The following is a 9530-nucleotide window of genomic DNA, read 5'->3' as shown; positions in this document are numbered from 1 at the left end:
GGACAGCAGGGTAAACGCCAGTTGGAGGGCTCCTGTCAGACACCATGGGTCAAGGGACTAGCGTGCCTCTTGAGAGTCCGTTGGGGATTGTAAATAAGTTATGGAACTGAAGGGAAACTCCCAGTACAGACAGGAATGTCTAGGAAGAAGTTGTACACACTATGTGTAAGGAATTGGACTGGGTATACCGCGGTATTGGCCGACTCGGAGATGAGGTGGCCTTCGTATGGCTCTTTCGAGCAGGCTGCCTTAAGAGGAGTAAAGAGCCAGATCGAAAAAGACCATCCGGGACAGTTATGTTACTGGTTTTGTTGGGACACAGCAGCAGAGCTGTGGAAATCTTTAAAAAATTATGGCAGTCAGGTACTCTCCCGAGAGTGAACCCCCTCCAGGTTATTTCGATGAAGGGTGTAGACCACGGCGTGTTTTGACTCGTCAGCTGGTCCCCTCTGCACCTGCCCCTATTCCTCCGCAGGGGAACTCTCTCCTTGTAGCAGAGGGGAATCTGCAGGATCCCAGATTGGAATTTGTGCAGAAGGATGAGGAGGAATTGGAGGGGCCAACCTCGGGAGGAGTAGTTACTAGGCTTAGGTCCAAGCAGGTACATGCAGGGTGCATGCCCCCCCCCTGAGGATAGCCTAGAGGATGTCTCTGTCAAATCTCTTGCGAATAATAAAAGTATGGTTATAGAGATGCCTTTACAGGTGCACGATCAACCTTATATGGAGCAATGATGGACAATTGTCAACATGCTAGTATTGTGGAATATAAAGGATGGCTAAATGGGACTTGAAAGAGTGGGGACAGTTGTCAGGGTCTTTTGGGGAAAATCCCGAAAGATCATAGAATTCTAGAAAGATTGTTTTTAAGTTATAATCCTACTTATACGGATGTGGATCAGTTGTTAAGTAGAGTTTTGACCTGGAGAGAACGTAGTAGATTGTGGATGGCAGAAAGGACATGGGGAGATAGCAATGCAGCTAATCTTACTTGGATGGATAGGCGGGATCTGGCCGCTGGCTGGAATCCCTAGACTGGACTCAGCTAAGGCTGACTCAGCTGCGAACAGATAGAGAGCGATTGTTAGAGAGACTCAAGGAATGGCTCCGCCGCTCGCCTAATCAGGCTAAGTTCATGCAGATTCGGCAGGAATCTGATGAGCCGCCCAGAAAGTTCTGGTCGAGGCTATTGGAGGGGGCCCGAATGTTCACTCAGATGGATCCTGAGAGAGAAGCAGACCACCCTACTCTTATTTCGTTTTTGTGAATCAGTCGGTGCCCCCTGTAAGGGATTACTTCTTAAAGTTTCGCCCTGGTTGGGGAGGTGAGTCAGTCACTTCAGTGTTGGAAGTAGCTGATTTTGCCTGGGAGAAAGAAAGGGAAAGTAGTAAAAAGAAAGAGAAAAGGAAGAATATAAGCTGATGGCTTTAGCTTTTCACGGTGGTGTTCGAGGCAAAGGCCGTGGCCGTGGCAAGGGATTCCAGGGTGCCCGGGGAAGAGGGTCCTGGCGACCCCAGCCATCAGGAAATTGTTTTCAGTGCGGACAGCCTGGTCACTTTAAACGTGAATGCCCCTGGGGACGCCCAGAAGGTCTGGCTGCATCCGCAGATGCTTACACAAGTGAGGAATACACCCCTGCACCACCAGCTCAGCCCATCCCCCAGGCCTGGATCAACTACTGGAAAACAGCAGCAGCCGCAGCAAACTCAGCCTCCTCAATGACGGTACCCCGGGGGCGAAGGCAAACAATGTGATGGTCTTATTTCCTTAATGTCTTTAGCCGGCTCCTTTCTCACTTTCTCTCCTCCCAGCGAAGAGCCTCGTTTAACCCTTTCAGTCCAGGGACTGCCTGTCTCTTTCCTCATTGATACTGGGGCTACTTTCTCTCTTTTAAATCATGCCCCCTCTCCCTGGCTATCCTCTGAGGTTAAAACTGCGACTGGGGTGGAGGGCAACCCACAGTCTCTGGGACTCACTTTGCCTTTGAATGTTATTTATGCTGATAAATGTTTTCTCACCGTTTTCTTTTTTCCCCAGCTTGTCCGATCCCTTTGATGGGCCGGGATTTACTCTGTAAGCTTGAGGCTACTTTAACCTGCACTCCTGAAGGGGTAGGATTATTGATGACAGTGTTAGGAGATTCGGCCCCTACTCAGGTAATTGGGAAACACCCCCTCTCTCTCCCCTGACCTCACTGACTTGCCTTCAACCCTCTGGGGAATTTCTGACACTGATGTTGGCTGCTCCTTTCGGCAGAGCCCGTAAGGATTCAGGTAAAGCCTTCCTTAACCCCCCCGTCAGTCCCTCAATACCCCCTGTCGCTGGAAGCCCGGAGGGCATCCGCCCCATTATTGAGGGATTCATTGCACAAAAGCTAGTCCGCCCTCAGCGCACTCCCTGTAACACCCCTATACTGCCTGTCAAAAAGCCTCCTAAAAAGGACGGAGACCCTGTTCGTTGGCGCTTTGTACAGGATCTACGAGTTGTTAATCAGTATGTGGTCCCTCTTCATGCAGTAGTTCCTGACCCAGCTACTATCATCAGCCAAATCCCCTGGGATGCTGAGTGGTTCACTGTTATTGACTTAAATCAGCTTTTTTCAGCATTCCTGTGCACCCAGACTCTCAGTATCTCTTTGGTTTCACCTGGGAGGGACAAAGTTATGTCTGGCAACGACTTCCTCAAGGCTACAGAGACAGCCCCACGATTTTCAGCCAGTGCCTCCGCCACGACTTGGAAGGTTTCACCAGTCCGCAGGGATCCACATTGGTCCTATACGTAGATGACACCTATTAGGTAATCGCGAAGAAGCTGCCCTCCGCACGATGGTAAGGCACTTTTATTATACCTACACACCAGAGGCCACAAGGTAGACCCTAAAAAGATTAGTGGGTCTCACAGAAGGTCCGATATCTGGGCTTCCTGTTAACCCCAGAAGGAAGACAGATGGACCCAGCCCGCATAAGACTATTCAAAACTGCCCTCTACCGAACACCAAGAAACAACTTCGAGGTTCTTAGGATTAATTGGCTTCTGTCGCCCCTGGTTGCCGTCCTGCGGGGAGTTAAGCAAACCGCTCCACCGACTCACGCTAACCTTGCTCCTGACCCTTTGCAGTGGTCCCGGACACTATTCAAGCCTTTCAGTTACTCAAGGACAGTGTGGCCTCCTCCATGTCTCTCCGCCCCCCCCAATTACAGCAAACCCTTTCACCTTTTTGTCCACTAGAGGGGCGGAATTGCTAGTGGTGTCCTTACCCAGCTGAGCGGGCCCCCACCATTTCCCGCTTGCTTTTTACTCTCCGCAAATCGACCCTGTCGCTCAGGGAACCCCATTCCTGCACCCGGACTCTGGCAGCAGATGCCCTGCTGATCACAAAGGCAAAGAGCCTAACCCTGGGTCATTTACCACGGTTTGGACCTCTCAGCCTTGTCAGCCCTTCTGCGTAGGGGCACAACCCAAGTCTTTCGGCCCATCGTCAGCAACAGCTAGAGGCCGAACTCTAGAAGACACTAACCTATTTTTGAAAGGTGTGGGACCCCTTAATCCAGCTACCTTGCTTCCTGACCTGCCAGTCCCCCAGGACCAGCAAGACTGTGTGGAAGTAGTTTCCAGCATCTTACAGATAAGAGACAACCTGTTTGACGTGCCACTGGACAACCCCGATTGCATCCTCTTCTCGGACGGAAGCTCCTTCTATGTTGATGGCAAGCGTTTCACTGGTTATGCTGTCAACCTCTGATGGGACATTCAAGAGGCCGCCTCACTGCCAGGCAACTGGGGAGCCCAAGCCGCTGAACTCTATGCCCTGGCCCGAGCTTGCCAGTTGGCCGCTGGGTAAGCCCGGTTACACTTTTACTGATAGCAAATATGCTTTTGGAGTTGTGCATGTCCATCCACCTCTGGAAGTTTCGAGGCTTTCCAGACAGACTGCCGGTAAACCCATTCAGCACCTCCCCTCATCCACAAGCTTTTGGAGCCCTCCAAAAACCCTCCGTCTGGCTGTAGTTCACTGCCGGCCCATACTAAAGATTAGCAGCCCCGTACCCGGGGAAGCCCTGGCTGACGCCTCCGCCAAGAAGGCTGCCACCTTACCTTTAGCCATGCCCACTGGCTATTGCAACCTCCTCCTTTACCTCCACCGCCCCCCGTACCAGTACCCGCTGCTGACTAAAATCATGGGAAAGCCTCGGGGCCACTCTGGTCAAAGGGACCTGGCTTATGCCAGATGGCCGAGCCTGCCTCCCTCGCTCACATACCCCCTGTGGCAGTTCGATGGCACCATGATAAAGGGGGTCACTACGGCACGCACGCCCTCGTGGACACTATCGCTCGCTTTTGGTATGCTCCAGGCATTCAACCCTATGCCTATCAATAGTGAAAGCATGCAGCACATGTCAGCGTATGGACCTGCTCCACTCTTAACAAAACTAAGGGTGGAAGACCTCCGCCTGCTGCTCCATTTCAACATCTTCAAATTGATTTGTGCAGATATGCCAAGGCTTTTGAAAAAAGCACCTCCTTGTTTTGGTTTGCCCTCTGACTTCCTGGGTCGAAGCTTTTCCTACTGCTAATTGTACTGCTGCCACGTGGCGAAGATTCTCCTTAGAGATATTGTACCCCGTTTTGGCATCCCTCTTGTGCTCGACTCAGATCGCGGACCTCACTTTACTGGTCATGTCCTTGGCCATTTAGAACAGGACTGGGCATTTCACACTCCTTTCATACACCCTACCACCCCAGTCTAGCGGGAAAGTTGAGCGTATGGAATAGGGAACTTAAGTTTACATTGGCTAAATACTGTCAGGAAACAGGATTAAAGTGGCCTCAGGTACTTCCCTTGGTCCTGTTTCAGCTTCGTACTCGCCCAAACCCGCGCATTGGGATTATCCCCCTTATGAACTGCTCTATGGACCACCCCCCATTTCAAAAGGCGGGGCGCTACCACGTGCTGATGTTTCACTATTGGGAGGGGATCATATGACTGCGTGTCAGTTTCTCTCCTACAGGCTCGCCTCCTTACCCTTTGGAAAGCCTCGCAGTTTTCCCAGACCGTGCGCTGAAGGAACAAAATCCACCCGTTCCAACCAGGGGACTTCGTCTGGGCCAAAAAGTTCGTTCGTGACGACACCCTCCAGCCAAGGGTTAACTGGACCCCACCAGGTTCTTTTGACAACCCAGACTGCAGTGTTCTGGAAGGACGCAAATCTTGGATCCACCACTCCCACGTCAAGCCGCCGTAGTGGACACAGTGACGGACCAGCCAGCTCTTGTCACCCTGAGACACTGCCTTCGACCAGTGGACCAGCTTACCTCTCTCAGACATTAGACTTAAATTAACTCGAAAAAAATGAGAGGACCCTTTATTCTGACAACTGTATGTTTTTTATGCTTTTTCAGTTTATTTTCTGCTTACTGAAGATAATGCTTTATTAGATATTCCATGAGGTAAAACTCGTATTTTAGGAATAGAAGTGATTGCTGGGTATGTACTCAATTTCCAGTAAATGCAGCACAGGGACTCCCTTCACACCCATTCCCCTAACCACTGCTAATATGACTTGGATGCCCCGACTAGAATAAAAGATCCAGTCCACCCAATCTTACATGGGACAAAACAGAAGTGCCATTAACAAATATCTCAGGTAACCAATCAAACAGGATCACTGTGTTTTGTTAAAGAAAAAGGGTCAACTTTTGTGGGACAAGTAAATGCAACATATATTTTAATGGCACCGCCTTTAGTAAAAAATCTTGGCTTCAAGCCTTGCGCATCCCACTTATCCCATATGTGGATCCCTCACCCGATCCAACCTTTTTCAACTTTTTCATGGAGGGGCAGGTTTCAGAGTCAGTTTTTAAAAGCCCTGCTCAGAGCTCGAGGTGTGTCCAACTAATTGTTAAAGGATACACAATTGCCTTCTACAACTGCTCAAGCAGTACTACACTGCCCTTTGAGGACAACACTACCAAATTGTGCCTCTGCAGTTCCACAACGACCCCTCTGCGTTACCAGGGGAACAGTGGTACAACGGGCGGTGGGTTACCTCCTACTTTGAGAAATGGAATACCCAAAACGCATTATATGGAACATACTGGGTGTGCGGGCCCAAGGCTTATTATTTCCTCTCCCCTGATTGGGCAGGGTCATGTTATTTGGCATGGCTAGCACCGCCTTCTCGATCTCCCTCACCCCCCCTCATTTTCCCCACGTTCGTAACATCCGTGAAACTGACAGAGATATTAATCTCCGTGATGGTTTGTCCTGGCAGCGGTGGGCTGGTCACACTAGCTTGAAGGGTGCTATCATCCGTCTACAGGGACTATTAGAATCTTTGACCAATGAAACTGCAACCCTATTTGAGAACCAGGCCGGGGAAATGTCCCAGCTGCGCCAGTTGGCTTTGCAAAACAGAATGGCTTTAGATATGATGTTAGCAGCCCAGGGAGGAAACTTGCGCCCTCATAAATGAAGAATGCTGTGTTTTTGTAAATGACACCTACTCTGACACTTTTCAACGTACCAAACACCTAAGGGAATGGCTAAAAACTACTCCTCTGGCCAGCCACCTTATGATTGGTGGGGAGCCTTATGGAATTGGCTGCCCGGATTTGGGTGGGTTAAAACCTCTTGGTGGTGTTGTTGGGGCCATGGTAGTCCTTATAATACTGTGTTGCTGTATTCAGTGTGTCCCCTCCCTCATAAACTCATGTAAGTCAGTTTATTCTTTTCCCACTTCAGCTAAAAGCCTTACTCTCTTCGAATTGGCCCAGGCTGAAATTGCCAAGCGGCCCTTGAGATCTTGAAATAGGGTGTAGCTTTTTGATTAATAGTTATCTCAAAGCTACAAATGGAGGAATGTTGGGTCTAAACTTTTGGTGAACTTGGAGCCAAAAAACACCCAGACTGGCCGTCTCTGCATAATCCTTTCTGAACCTTTTTTGAACAAAGCACTGACCTGCAAACTACTCATGACACCCCCTTCCTCAAGTAGCCATTAGCCTTTATCTCTATGCATTTACTTGTTAAACTTGCTCTTCCTGTAAAATCTTGATTGATTATGCATGACCATTATCTTTTGTTAATCACTTTGTTTACTTCTGTGTATAAATATTGATGCCCACCCCTAATAAAGGGGCACACTTATTCTAAAGCTTTTGGGGTAGTGTGTGCCCGTTGATCAACGCATTTGTGTCTGGTCTCTGACAGAATTGTGGGCCCATATTCCAACTCCGCACAACCTCGGGTGTTGGAGAGGTGAGTGAGGACTACAATAACACACACTAAAGGTTTCCCTTTCTGTACTGCTCTTGTTCCTTCACCTATCTTGGCATCAGAGGTGCTGTCAGTGTGGGGAAGAGCCTGTTACCTCTCCACTGCTGGGCTATGCACATCCTCTAGAATCAGTGAACAACAACAAATATTTGGTATCTCTATAGCTCTGTTTATCCCTTTACAAACATTCAGTGGAGTCACTCTGGATTAATAATGGTGTAAACAAGACTAGTGCTTGTCCCTTAGTAATTCATTCTGTCCGCACACCCTAACGTAGTCTGATCCTGTTTTACAGACAGGCAAATGGAAGCGCGGAGAGAAAGTGACTGGCCCAAGTCAGCGTCAGAGCCGGGAGTAGAACCCCAGTGTACTGCCAGCCTAGTCCTTTGCTCTCGCCAGAAAACTCTGCTGTTCAGAAAAGGAGGTGGGATCTAGAAATGTGCTTTGTTCCGTTTCTGACTCAGACTCCAGGTAGATTGAATCTGCTGCTTGCTGAAAAAGGCTTCAAATCACTCTTTAAATACAGTGTGGGGTCATGTCGCTGCTTTTGTTCTTCGGAGAGCTGCTCAAATGCTGTGGGAAATGGCTGCAGCCCAAATTTCAGCATCACAGAGCCCTAGACTGTGGAACAGTTTGGATCTGGCTCTGAACAGCACAGATCTAGCCCCTCTTCACTTAAACACACAGCCAAAAGGCAACAGAATTTTATACACACATCCAGCTCCCACCTAGTAGCTACACGTGCATTAGTGCTCCTATGCTCGAAATCTGATCCAATACAAATGTTTCAAAGCTCACTTGGCAAATCTGTGCAGCCAGTGGAGCACCCGTAGTTCTTGCGGGGAAGCCCTGCCTTTTCACACGTGCATATACAACCCCTAGCACAACGAGGCTGTGATCTTGACTGAAGTCCTTGGGAACATCTAAGTGATTCAGCAACAAGAGAGGAAACACAGCTGAGGAAGTCAGTTGGATTTGCAAGGGCTCCGTGGGTTTCTCCTCTTAAACCACAGCAAGGGACATCACGACTGGTCTGAGGTGTGAAAGAAATATTTTGAGGCTGGCAGGAGAGACCGTGTAAGCAGAGGCAAAGCCTGTGCAGTTTAAAAGTTTCTCCAAGCTTAAGCTCAGTGTATTAAGGGAGAGGATTTTAGGACTATAAATCAAACTAGGTGAGGCTAACCTGGCTGTAGCCAGCTGGTGTCTCTTGGCTTCTAGTTAGATTATCAGTTTGAGGTAGGGGCTCTCCTTGCTCTGTTTGTGCAGTACCTAGCAGCATCACGGGGTCTAGGGTAGGTACCACTAACAACTGCCCACTCCACTCCACTCCACTCCTACCCCCAACCCCAGAGCCACCCAAAATCCCCTCTGATAGTCCTTCCTTAATGGCCTAATTCCCTGCAGCTGTCCACCTGAATTGAAAGCAGGCACCTGGGCGAGCCGTTCTGCGGCAGCAGAGAGAGGTCACCACCTCTCTACCAGGCCACAGGTAGAGGCTACAAAGGCTTCGTCACTAAAGGATTTTAGCCCAGCCCTGCAAACACTTGCATCCCTGAGAGGGGATACTCCTGGGCTAGGTTTTGTGTGCTCAGTCTCTTGGGGGAGTGGCTGGCACCTTGTATTAGCCAAGCATGCTTGGCAGAGGGTGTTGGGAGCCTCTTATCTGCAGCTAATCTCCCCAGAGAGTATCACAGCTTCAGCAAAACAACCCAGGGCTCTCAGGTAGGAATGAGACTGTGTTCTGGTTAATTAACAGCCTGGGGAAAGGAGCCATTCTAACCTGCAGCTAGCCAGCCTCGTTGTCAGGGACCTGAGCCAACTCCCACTGGAGTCTATGGGAGTCTTTCTGGTCACCTGGAGGGGAGCTGGATCCAGCCTTAGGAATATTCACATTAGCAACAAGGGAATGGGTTTGGTGTGGCACAAGGGATAGGGCACTGGACTGGGGCTGAGGAGACCCCATGGCTCTGTTACTGGCTGGCCTTGAACAAGCTATCTGTGCCTCAGTTTCCCCATCTGTAAAATTAGGTTAATGCTATTTAACTCTTTTCTAATGCACTTTAAGATCTATTTGGTGACAGGTTTCAGTGGTAGCCATGTCAGTCTGTATCAAGGGGAAAAAAACAAAATGAGGAGTCCTTGTGGTGCCTTAGAGACTAATAAAATGTATTAGTCAAATAAAATTGTTAGCCTCTAAGGTGCCATAAGGACTCCTCCTTTTCATTTGTTTGTTTTTTAAGATCTATAACTTTTTC

This window comes from Gopherus evgoodei, chromosome 8 (assembly GCF_007399415.2).
Source record: "Gopherus evgoodei ecotype Sinaloan lineage chromosome 8, rGopEvg1_v1.p, whole genome shotgun sequence".
NCBI lineage: Eukaryota > Metazoa > Chordata > Testudines > Testudinidae > Gopherus > Gopherus evgoodei.
The sequence above is the reverse complement of the archived record's forward strand: the minus strand, read 5'-3'. Positions refer to the sequence as shown.